An 11467-nucleotide genomic window follows, 5' to 3' on the forward strand; every position below is an offset into this window, starting at 1 on the left:
ATGAAAGGTGGCTACAAGCTCAGTTAAAAGAAAAAGTACCAGATTTTTTTGCTTTTTAATTACAGCGGGAAGAAAGGTGTTCGGATAATTTCGTTACACCCCCTGTGATGTTCAAATGGTTGCTAAATTCGAAATCAGCTCCAAAAACTAGCCTAGAAACATGTAAAACTCGAAAAAGGAACCGAGGTCATCAAAGGTCATTGAGCTGACCTGACCTTCAGGTGACCTTGACACCCACCCTAATGCATGGGACCAGCATCGCTGCATCATATCACATGTTTCAACGCTTGAAACCACGTGAAGACTGCAACCGCGCGGCTAATGCGAGCCGACATACGCCGAATCGCGATTCGGGCCAAACATGGTCTCGAGAAATAGGTCACAGGTCAAAGGTCATTTGGGTCAGGGTAGGTGTAAAATTGATAAAATCGGGGGCATTGAAAGTTTCGTCGCGATCGGACGGTTTTTACGCGAGTTACTCACGAAGAACCGATAAAGCGCACCCAAAAAGGCAGAAATATGCACATGCGATATCCTATACTGCGAAAAAAGGTGCATCATTTTTTAACGTCGCCGACAAATTGTAATTACCCTGAGCTCAGGCAAATGTATGGTAGAAAATCCCCCAAGTGAAATACACTATGGCGGAAATAAAATACCCTACGGCGGAGCTCGGTTGCAATTTGTAAATACGCCTGTGGGGACGCCCTTACTCCATGGTGCCGAGCTTATCAATTTGGATATCAATTGAATCAAAATCTCTTATCGATCGATGAAGAACTAAAGTACCCCGACCCGGAGAGCGTCTTTGGAATCAAAGCAGTAGCACATGACGCAAGACTTCAGGCAAATAAATCCTTCTTGTCTGAAATGAAACATTTGTGTATTGATAAGCACGTTTTATAAGCAATGGTAGCAAGATTCTCCATGTATTTGGTTTTAGTGATAATTTAGTAGCAGATACTTACCGTCGCATTTCGTTTTTTTAAATTAATAATTTATATAGTCAGAACTAGCAACATGTCTCTTCACTCAACAATAATTACAAAAGTGAAAAAGAAATGATAAATTGCTTATATTTTGGTGAAACTAAAAATTAATTCAGCACATATTTTTTTTACAGCGTTGAAGTCCAGCTCCAAAGGACAGCTGACGATCGTAGCCGAGCAGGCTGTTTGGTACTTCTTCACTACTTCTTAGAAGTACCCGTTAGTACCGATCATGTCTCACATTATAAGCTATTGGAACAAAAATATGCATGTTCTTCTAATTATTCTCCTTTCACACTTAAAATAAATACTTTTTAAATGCATTTACTAATTAATTTCACAAAAACGGCTTGAAATTTTACAACGTCAAAATACTTATTCCAATTTCCACCATGAAACCACCACTATATTACTTGCTTACAGAACCGTGCGCACAGTGCGCGCAGTTTTATCGTGACGTCAGAGGGTGCTTCCTCAGTGGCGCCCCCTGGCGGGGAACGCGTGCAAAAAGTCCAGCTCTTAGGCATGTCCCCCCGCAGTCAGCGGAGAAGCTAAAATAAAAGCCACCATCCTGGTATATAGGGCCTTGCTCCTCCGTAAGTCAATTTTAGAGCGGCCGAGTGGGCCGATCGCGTATTTACAAACTGCAACCGAGCTCCGCCGTAGGGTATTTTATTTCCGCCGTAGTATATTTCAGTTGGGGTATTTTCTACCATACATCTGCCTGAGCTTGAGGTAATTACAATTTGTCGGCGACGTTAAAAATGATGCACCTTTTTTCGCAGTATAGGTTATCGCATGTGCATATTTTAGCCTTTTTGGTTGCGCTTTTCCCTTGCCCGTATAGGGGTAGGCGTTGAGCGGACCCCATCGGTTTTTCGTGAGTAACTCGCGTAAAAACCGTCCGATCGCGACGAAACTTTCAATACCCCTGATTTTATCAATTTTACTCCTACCCTGAAAATTTCATGACCCTGACCCAAATGACCTTTGACCTGTGACCTATTTCTCGAGACCATGTTTGGCCCGAATCGCGATTCGGCGTATGTCGGCTCGCATTAGCCGCGCGTTTGCAGTCTACGTGGTTTCAAGCGTTGAAACATGTTATATGATGCTGGTCCCATGCATTAGGATGGGTGTCACATGAAGGTCAGGTCAGCTCAATGACCTTTAATGACCTCGGCTCACTTTTTCGAGTTTAGCATGTTTCTAGGCTAGTTTTTGGAGCTGATTTCGAATTTAGCAACCATTTGAACATTACAGGGGGTGTAACGAAATTATCCGGACATCTTTCTTCCCGCTGTAATTAAAAAGCAAAACATTGTGGTACTTTTTATTTTGACTGAGCATGTAGCCACCTTTCATAAACACACAGTGGCGAATGTTTTGGAGCATTTCAGCCAATGGATTCTCCAGCACACTGGCTTTGATGCGGACCAACGCCGTCTAAACCTGTGCCTGCGGTTGGGTGGTGCTTGTGGCGGGCGTCTCTTCAGTCACCTGCTGAACAAGAGCCCACAGGTTTTCGATTGAATTGGGATCGCGACTTTTTCCAAGTCATAAGCGTTAGCCCAGAATGATTGAAGGTTCTATCGGCATCACTTCCCGTTCTTTTAGGGACTTTTAAGTAGCGCACCGCCCCGCATGAAGACAGCGTGGCTTGAATCAGGCATCAGTGCGCGTTCAGAAACCGAGCCCTCCTATACCGTCTGGTTGAGCGCCTCCGACTATTCATTGGCCAGTATGTTTCTCCGGTAATACTTACGTTGATGGTGGTATTATGTGACACTATGTCCTATTGGAGGATCGCTAAGCAGCTGAACATGCTCCAGTTCTGGATATTGTCCGGATGTTTGACGGCGGCGAAGGCCAGCAAGTTCGAGCGGCTGGCCGCCCATACATGGCCGATTTGACGGTTCAAAGGAAAATACAGCTCGAACGGCTACCCATCCAACCAGACCACCTCACCCTTATCATTCTTCAACCAGTGGACGCGATCTGGCGTGAGGCGAAAGGTGGTGAACTGGTTGTTTTCCCGTCAGTTTCGTTGTCTTTTTCAGTTTGAAGGGCACTAGAACCAAGTTAAAGGGCGGGTAGCGGTAAACCATGATATGGGATCTCTTATTATCTGACTTGGTAAGAATTCGAGTCAATTTGCGGATTGGTTGGTGCCGTTTCCTTGCCGCTATCTTGATGACTCTCCTCACCACTTGACAAAGGGCGGCTTTTGTGGTCGCGACCAACCGATAGAAGAGGCACGTATTCATCCAATATTCCCACTTCTAACATCAGAAAGGATTAGAAAACTGTGCAAACAGATATGGCGAAAAAATAGATGTCCGGAATCGTTACACCCTGTACTGAAGTAGTTTTAGTGCCTTCGTGACATGTTACGAAGCTGTCAGAGAAAAAATAGCGTTCTGCCCCTCCAACTTTTGCTTATTTGTAGAGCTTCGTTGCTTAGCAAACCACTATGTTGTTCGCATTGAGGAGCTTTGAAATGTCTGTGTAATTCAAAATGTTAGTTCTGTAATTAAAAGAATTGATTCAGTGTTGCACATAATCTAACTTAACAACCGAGCATTGCAGGTTTGACAGCTTTTTGCCCCACCAGCACCACCTTCCCTGGAAAAGCTCCACCCTTGCCTATGGGGCAAAACATAAGGGACAAAAACACAAAACAAGACAGATAAAAAACAAAACAAAATGAACTTATTACCAAAATCAACCTGACCAGGTCTTACGGTCTGACCTGATCCTAACCGCCTTACTTCACCTAACTTAACCCAATTCAACCTAACCTACCACAACACCTGCAGAGGTACCTTCCTGGAAAATGACGCCCAGGGAGCTGTCCAACTTATTGGAATTTTACCATGATTGCTTGTCAAAATGTGTGTCATCATGCTCTTGTTTGACAAAAAAAAGTGTAATAAATGTGACATTCAAAAATGGTCTCCTGACTGTTGAGTGATCAGAATATTCAAATAATCAGGGTACAATGCTGTGCATCATAGTCCACACTAATCATGTTGTTTTTGTGTAGGCCCTATGCGCATTATTGTGTACACTGCCATGTGCACCTTAAGGAAAACAAGTGACTGGTGGTACATGAAAAAGGTTGTGCAACTGTGAAGTTCATGCCCTTGGTCTTGCTGGAGTCAAATGCCTATAGCTATAGCAGGATCATACACTGTGAATTGAAGATATTGGCACAAAGTTCATCCATAATTACTATGCTTAACACCTGATGTAAGAAGCAACATAAATGCCCAGATGATACAGCTCTCTGGTCAACATCACACAAATTTATTGACATACTTTGCAGGTACATATTTACAATCATAGCAAATACTTTCAATTTGATTCAATTACTAGGTGCTAGTAAGCTTGCATTTTTGTAGGTACAATGAACATATATTTAATCATAAAAAAACTTTCTTGTGGCAATGGCATTCATCACATACCTTTTTTCCGAACAAGTACCTATCTACCATGCAATGATTCTAAATTTTATCCGCAATCCACCAATATCTCAACTGACACATTGAAATTGAAATACCCTTACAAAACCTAGAACTGTACAAAAGAAGAATGCAATGTTACAAAAACTATGAAGTTCTGAAGTTATTCTCACATGCTGGAATGTTGAAACTCTACTTTTGTCGTCCATTTCCACGTTTGATTGTGATTGAGCCATCATATAGAAGTGTTTTCGCTCTTCAGTCAATAAGCTTTTGCACAAATCTTGAATTTTTACACATCATCTTGAACCATGCTCCAGTCTTTCCAACAAGGTACCATGGAACATCAAAGCAATTTTGATTTGTTACAACAGCTTCAGATCATAATAGGCTTGAAGTTTGTTACACCATTTGCCAGACAAAGCTCTACAAAATGTGTATCAATTCCCAAACTAAGCTATTGATTATATCAGTATTTGCAGTTTCCACACAATGCTTCATAATATTATTCGATTTTTATATCAAGAAACCCAAATAATCCACAAATTGTTATTGAAACACTCCCACACTTCAAGAGTTCACAGCAATAACAATACAAGTTCAGAAGCAAATAAACATTGCGCCAGATTTCGTATGAAACGCGCCATCATCCAGAAGTTTCTACCACAGACGGTAGCTCAACCGCAGCCGTAGTGCGAAAACCCCTGCCCACCTTACCCCACGGCGGAGCTCGGTTGCAATTTGTAAATACGCGGGCCGATCAAGGGCCGATGCGGGGCCACCAAACTGAGGTGAGACGTGGCTAGCAATTGCAAACCGCCATAGAAATCAATATCTTAAGACGTACAATATGGGATGATTACTCTGAAGCTGGAGTGAAAGCATGAGTAGATTGCAAGAAACGAAATGCATAGATTGGTTGAATTATGTAAAATAGGCACAGCTCAGATGAAGCCATTTCTATGATGTTGACATATGACATAACCCTTCCTCTCCTCACCTATGACCTAAGTGCATTGGCAGTTACCGGCATAGTTTTTGGGCACGAGTGTAATTCGCCATCGGACCGCAATGCATGTTGCTAGGCTGCTGCAATTACAACGAACATACGAATACTGCCATCATTTGTAGACGTTTGTTTTTTAGGCGGTCTTTGACGTGCAAGGGGCATACCTGTCGACAACTTGAGTTTCTCCGAATTTCAAAAATTCCCAGAATTTCAATTCCTTATGCACTGTTGTAGGTACAGCTATGTTCACAAGTTTTCGTTTCCTCCTGTTCTAAAAAGGATGATATTTGTCGATTTCGTGCGTCGCTGATAGGAGGGTGCGTTTAATAATTAGGCCCAACGCTTTCTGCATCCGCGAGTACCTTCAAAAGGGAACAACAGTTTCCATTTATTACACTATGGGACATGTGACAAAATGACCACTGGAACACGCATGAAACGGAGCTCATATTCCTAAAAATGTCTACAATCACTTCTTTTCTGACACTATTAGCAAATACCATCTCAAGTTAGGTGGTTGACAGACAGTCAATGGAGATCTGGGGAGACTGATGCCAATTCACCACTTAACTGATAATGAGGGCCGAGGGAAGAGAAACATGCAACATGCACAACTGACAACTTGACAAGTGACAAAACACTACCACTATTGCGCAGTGCACAACAAATTACAGAAGCAAGCCCAAAAAATGCTTTTGGTGGCTAATTGCAAAACAAGTCACTAATAAATGTCTTAGTTGCAGCTGAACACTGCACAATAATCACACTGTTCACACATTGAGTGAGATGCCACAGGTGGTTTGAATCACACTTTGGTTCAACTGCAAATCTGAAGTGTTGTCATGAGGTTCATGCCTCCATGATCACAGCACTTTGGTTGTGGTTGGCATAACTTGTAGTCTGCAGAGTTCCACATGAACTGCAGACACCTCATCTGGTGGTCTTCATGTTGCTCAACTTCTTCAGGAGGCAAATGTCGACCACCCAGCGGAAGCATGTCCTGCAGAAAAGAAAGGTAATGCATAAGGTACAAACATTATCTGCTGAAACAGCCCCTTCTGTTGGCTGTTATTAAACTTTTAACATAACATAACATGTATTCCACGTATATTACATTTGTTGAAGTAAAATACTGCCGGCTATTTCAAAACCAGAAAATGAAATTATATTGTGGCATAATTCACATGCTCAGCTATCAGTATCAAATAATAATTAATTTAATATTTGGCATATTCTATATAACACATTCATAGAATATTCTACTTCACGTCACAAGGACTCACAATCTTTCTGTTGGGTGTTTGATTGACGCATTAACTAAGTTTGTCTTAGGTTTTATTATTGCAAAAAATTCATATTGCATTATTGTATCAAAATACTGCCAGCAATAACAAAACAAGAACATGAAATGTCAATGAGCAAGCCGCCTTTCCTAAAAATGGATTACTTTGAAAGGAATTTTAGTTTCTTTTAAGGAAAAGGAGAAATGATTATCAGGTAATTATCAGAAAACCATTCAACCAGCAAGTGGCTGGGTGGTTTCACAGCAAACATCAAGCCAAAACATATACTTACATTTATCTTACAATTGAGCCATTTGACTACTACAAGGATATGTGAGCAAAATAAGAATCCAATTATCCAAAGTTGACTTCCTTGCAAAGTTTATGCCTTATTTTATGAAAATGTGTCACTAGAATATGATACTTATCATCGAATATTATTTAATTTACGATTTATTTCGATCGGAATGCACATGGAGTCCCGCGCCAATTTCGTCGACGATGAATATGATAGTGTTTCATGAAGAGATAAGGGGTTTCAATGGTCTTTCAAAGCAATAATTTGATGCAAAAATTTGTAGGAAATAATATAAAGCTGGTTCAAATGGCCATCAACCATTTAAAACACCGAAAATACTCACAACTCCGTTCCGACGACCACTCAGTACCGTGCACGCCACACTACTGGCACAATGCCAAAACTGCTGTCACAGCGGAAATCTTTTTTTTTCTCGATTGCAATTGTGGAATTATTTATTAAACAGAAGATGATCTTTCCGAAAAACCGACTGATTTCATACACAGATGCATGGAAAATAAAAAAATCCCGGTAAGTTTATTTGTATTGTTTTGTCGATTTTGACATGCTCCTAGTTTGCAGCCATATTTCGATATGTTCTACAGGGAGTTCAGAATTATTTCAAGACCAATCTTTTCCTCATTCATTTTCCCGTCGATCATGAAATTTTTAGAGCGGAACAATTAGTTTCCAGGCGGTCCGAGCGGTTTTCGTGAGAAGGGTGCAAAAATCGGCGTCATTTTTAGAGCCTCGACACCAGCTCAACACAGGACCCTATGGGAGACGGTGAAGTAGCGGGAGCAATAAATAGAGCGCTCTTATTTTAGCTTATTTCCCTGGTGTGTCACCGACTGATAGTGTTCCTTTGTAGATTTTAGGGAGCCATCTTGAGACTTGGCAGGGAGTTGTGCTGTGTCTTTTGCATGTTAGGTATGTCCACAGAAAAAAAAACTTTGGGGTTACTGATGTTAGTTGCCGGACCTTCGTTCCCGTCTTGAGTTGAGATGTTAGTTTCACAACGCTTCGGTCAGTTACTCTCCGGCCGTCGACACTCGTCAGGTGTTCTTTGACCCTCAGAAGGACCTGGATGTTGGTGGCGTTGCGCCGTACGCGTCAAACAGTTCGAAAGCTCCTGTAGTCAGCGGGAATCGAACTCGAGTTTCCCCGGTTATGGTTCACGGTTGTAACCACTCCACTATCGAGGCAGATTTGACTATGGCCGGAGAAGTTACTGGCTGAAACGTTGTGAAACTAACATCTCAACTCAAGACGGGGACGAAAGTCCGACAACTAACATCAGTGATACTAACAGGCCTCGTCTCAAGCATTCAGAAAAAAAACTAAAGCTTTTGGGGGTTGATGGAATGATGTGGGGAAAGAAAAGGAGAAGAGTTGGTCTAATTGACTTTGTCTTACCTGCAGACCCATATTTCATGCTAATTTGCATGCATAACAGCCTGGTATCAGCTTTTATCATGCATATCAACTCACCACTTGATGGCATATCAACTCACCACCTGTCACTTTTCTCAAAATTATAAAAAAGCGTTCTTATAGGTGAAACCCAAAACTACCTGGGATCAACAGTAAATTGATGGTATAGTTCGTTTTTTTTTTCAAAAGGACTCTGGCTCCAAGCACGTTTTTCGAAAAAGCACGCGTTTTAGCGACCAAAACGAGCAAAAACTGAACTGAACCTGAGAAACTCGAACGTCGCCTTATTTTAACATGTGAAATATTCCCAAAAATTTTCATACGTGCATTTTGGAACCAGATATGGGAACAGTGGTGACGTCATGCTGTCAAACTTGTATTGCAATGTAACGTATAACCATGGATGAAAGAACCTGGATAGGAAACTCCTATTCCTTCAACATTACGGGCAGCGTTCCGGGCGATCGACCTGCCACCTAGCGTTCGGTAAGTATCGGGACTGGAAACTCCCGCCGTTAAGCATTACGGCCTATGGGGGACGTGGGGCGGCATGTATAGAAACGGGTATTAGACCGCAATGCGGATTTATTTTTAGGTTTAGAAGCTATTTACGACAGACAAAATTGATCAGGCTATCGAATGAGACCAAAACTATTATTGTCCGTTCCGCACAAAAGTCGTACACGAGGGCCGAATACAGGCGACCTTGAAAAAGAGGGCCATTTCTAGTGTTTTTCTCTTACGCGGCGCCGGTGAACGCTTACGCGGCGCCAGTGAATGCGCGGCAGACGCGGCTCCCGCTGCCGCCGCGTGTGCCCTCGGGCACTTACCGAAGGGAACGCAATCAGCTGTTAGTTTCCAATCCAGGTTCTCCTTCATCCATGGTATAACTATCATGGACGAAACCGCTTACTCGATTATAACCTCGGCAACAGTGAAAAACGAAGTTTCCCCCAAAACCGTCGAAACTTTGTCCCATCGTACGGACATTGGGTGCCTGCTGCCACCAGTGACGTCATCATAGTATGCTAATTTTTCAAGACACAATTGCCGGGTACTTACCGTGCACAATTTGAAATCGAATATTTTTTTCGGTAAGAAATTCTTGGCCAGACGCTGAAGCTTTGCTGAAGCCATGGATGATATAACACTGGATTGGTGTCTCGTGGAAATTAACATTGGGATCCGCGACATTGGGATCAGGCCTGCCATCTAGCGAGAGAATTATCGTAAGTTAGGAGCAAGCCGAGTGAACGCTATCTCTCAGCATTATGACACACGTGGGTGTGGTGTGTTGGTTGGCTCGAAGTGCATATTCCCACGAGTTGGAGGTAATCTAACTGGACCTGAGACGACAAAAAATGTCTTAAATGCTTGAAAGCCAAAAACGTCAAGCAGCCTTTAGGTAATAACGAAAATAAAATGCGTAAGACGGTGTGCATTGAAACGCCCAGTCCCATTGGCTTGTACGAGCTTTTATATGGCCATTTACTCACAATGGTACAGCAGTTTGACAATATGTCATACATATTTGGTAGGCTTATTCCTTCTTCTCCGAATTTCGCCCGATTTTCTTCATCTTAGTTAATGTTACGGCACGTGCCACGTGCCAACTTAGGGGTGTCGAAATTGTTCCACATGAAGTATAACTCCGCAATGGCTGGGCCCATTACAGTAAAATTTCGTCAATAGTTAGACACCCAGGGCCAGTGGCCAATGCATTTCCATGTGTCACTATGGGGGTGCTACTGCACGTGCGCACGTGCGGGCTGCCGCTTCCATATCTCAAGAAGGGCTGGGCGGATAACACTCAAACTTGGTACACAAATGTCACATCGATGCTCGCACTGCATTGATCAGTGCTTACATTGGAGTCGTTAGGAAAACGATGAAATGAGATGCGTGGTGTTTATGCCTTTCTGTTCCAGCAGCTGATTGATCCGCAACAGGAGATCCTTGTTTGTGAAGGGTTCGTCTCCCTTTTCCACTCCTTGTTTAAAATAACATTAACAATGTACGAAGAAGATCACACATCAAAGTTGTTTTAGGCGGCTATCTTGGGCCAGGACTGCGGAGTTGTAGTCAGAGCCAGCGGTTCTGTTCCGACTCGGAATCGGTTGACTTTTAAAAGCTGTAGTCGGAGTATGAGTCGAACGTCACCGAAAAGTCATCGACTCCACAGACTTACCAGGGCTGCAGAGTCGGAGTCTGTGCGAATCGACAGTTCTGCCCGAAGGAGTCGGAGTCGATATTTGGATACCGGAATCGGAGTTTGAGCCAAAGTCACTGAAATTTCATCGACTACGCAGCACTGGTTGGGTCCTTTTCATAGAGCGTCTTGAATGGCATATTGAGCGGCAATGACGTTAGCAATTCCGTTTAACTTTTTCATTAGACTTATAGATAGTACTTACGTTCGTTTTGTTCTTTGATCGGACAATTTGTTTGATTTAGGCCAAGTAAAGACTCATGTGAAAAATAGCGAAAACGACACGTGCTGGCGAAGTCTCCAATAGCTCCCTGTTTCACGATTTAATGAGGAAATAACATGGAACTGCTTATCTTATTACTGACCCTGCACATAAATCTATTAATTTCTTCGCTTTTACTGACAAATAAAGGCATAACCTTTTGAAAAATTGCACAACAAGCCTGCTACTACACCACACTCCCGTGTGTCACAATGCTAATCAGCGGCGTTCACTCGGCTTGCTCCTAACTTACGACAATTCTCCCGCTAGATGGCAGGCCTGAGCTCAATGTCGCCAAAAACAGCGAAGACACCAATCCATTATTATCTCATCCATGCTGAAGCTGCCAAAACTCACGTGAGAGGTTCGAAAAGGAACTTGGAGCCAGCGTCCTTTTGAAAAAACGAACTATAGTTTCTTTCCCAGTGCATGTTGTTCCATGAATATCCACCGTCTTTGCTGTAGGGTGGGGACTTTTCCTTAGTTTCAAAATCAGAAGAAAAAAAGGACTTTGAAAAA

This window comes from Amphibalanus amphitrite, unplaced genomic scaffold (assembly GCF_019059575.1).
Source record: "Amphibalanus amphitrite isolate SeventyFive unplaced genomic scaffold, NRLGWU_Aamphi_draft 001569F_arrow, whole genome shotgun sequence".
Taxonomy (NCBI): Eukaryota; Metazoa; Arthropoda; class Thecostraca; order Balanomorpha; family Balanidae; genus Amphibalanus; species Amphibalanus amphitrite.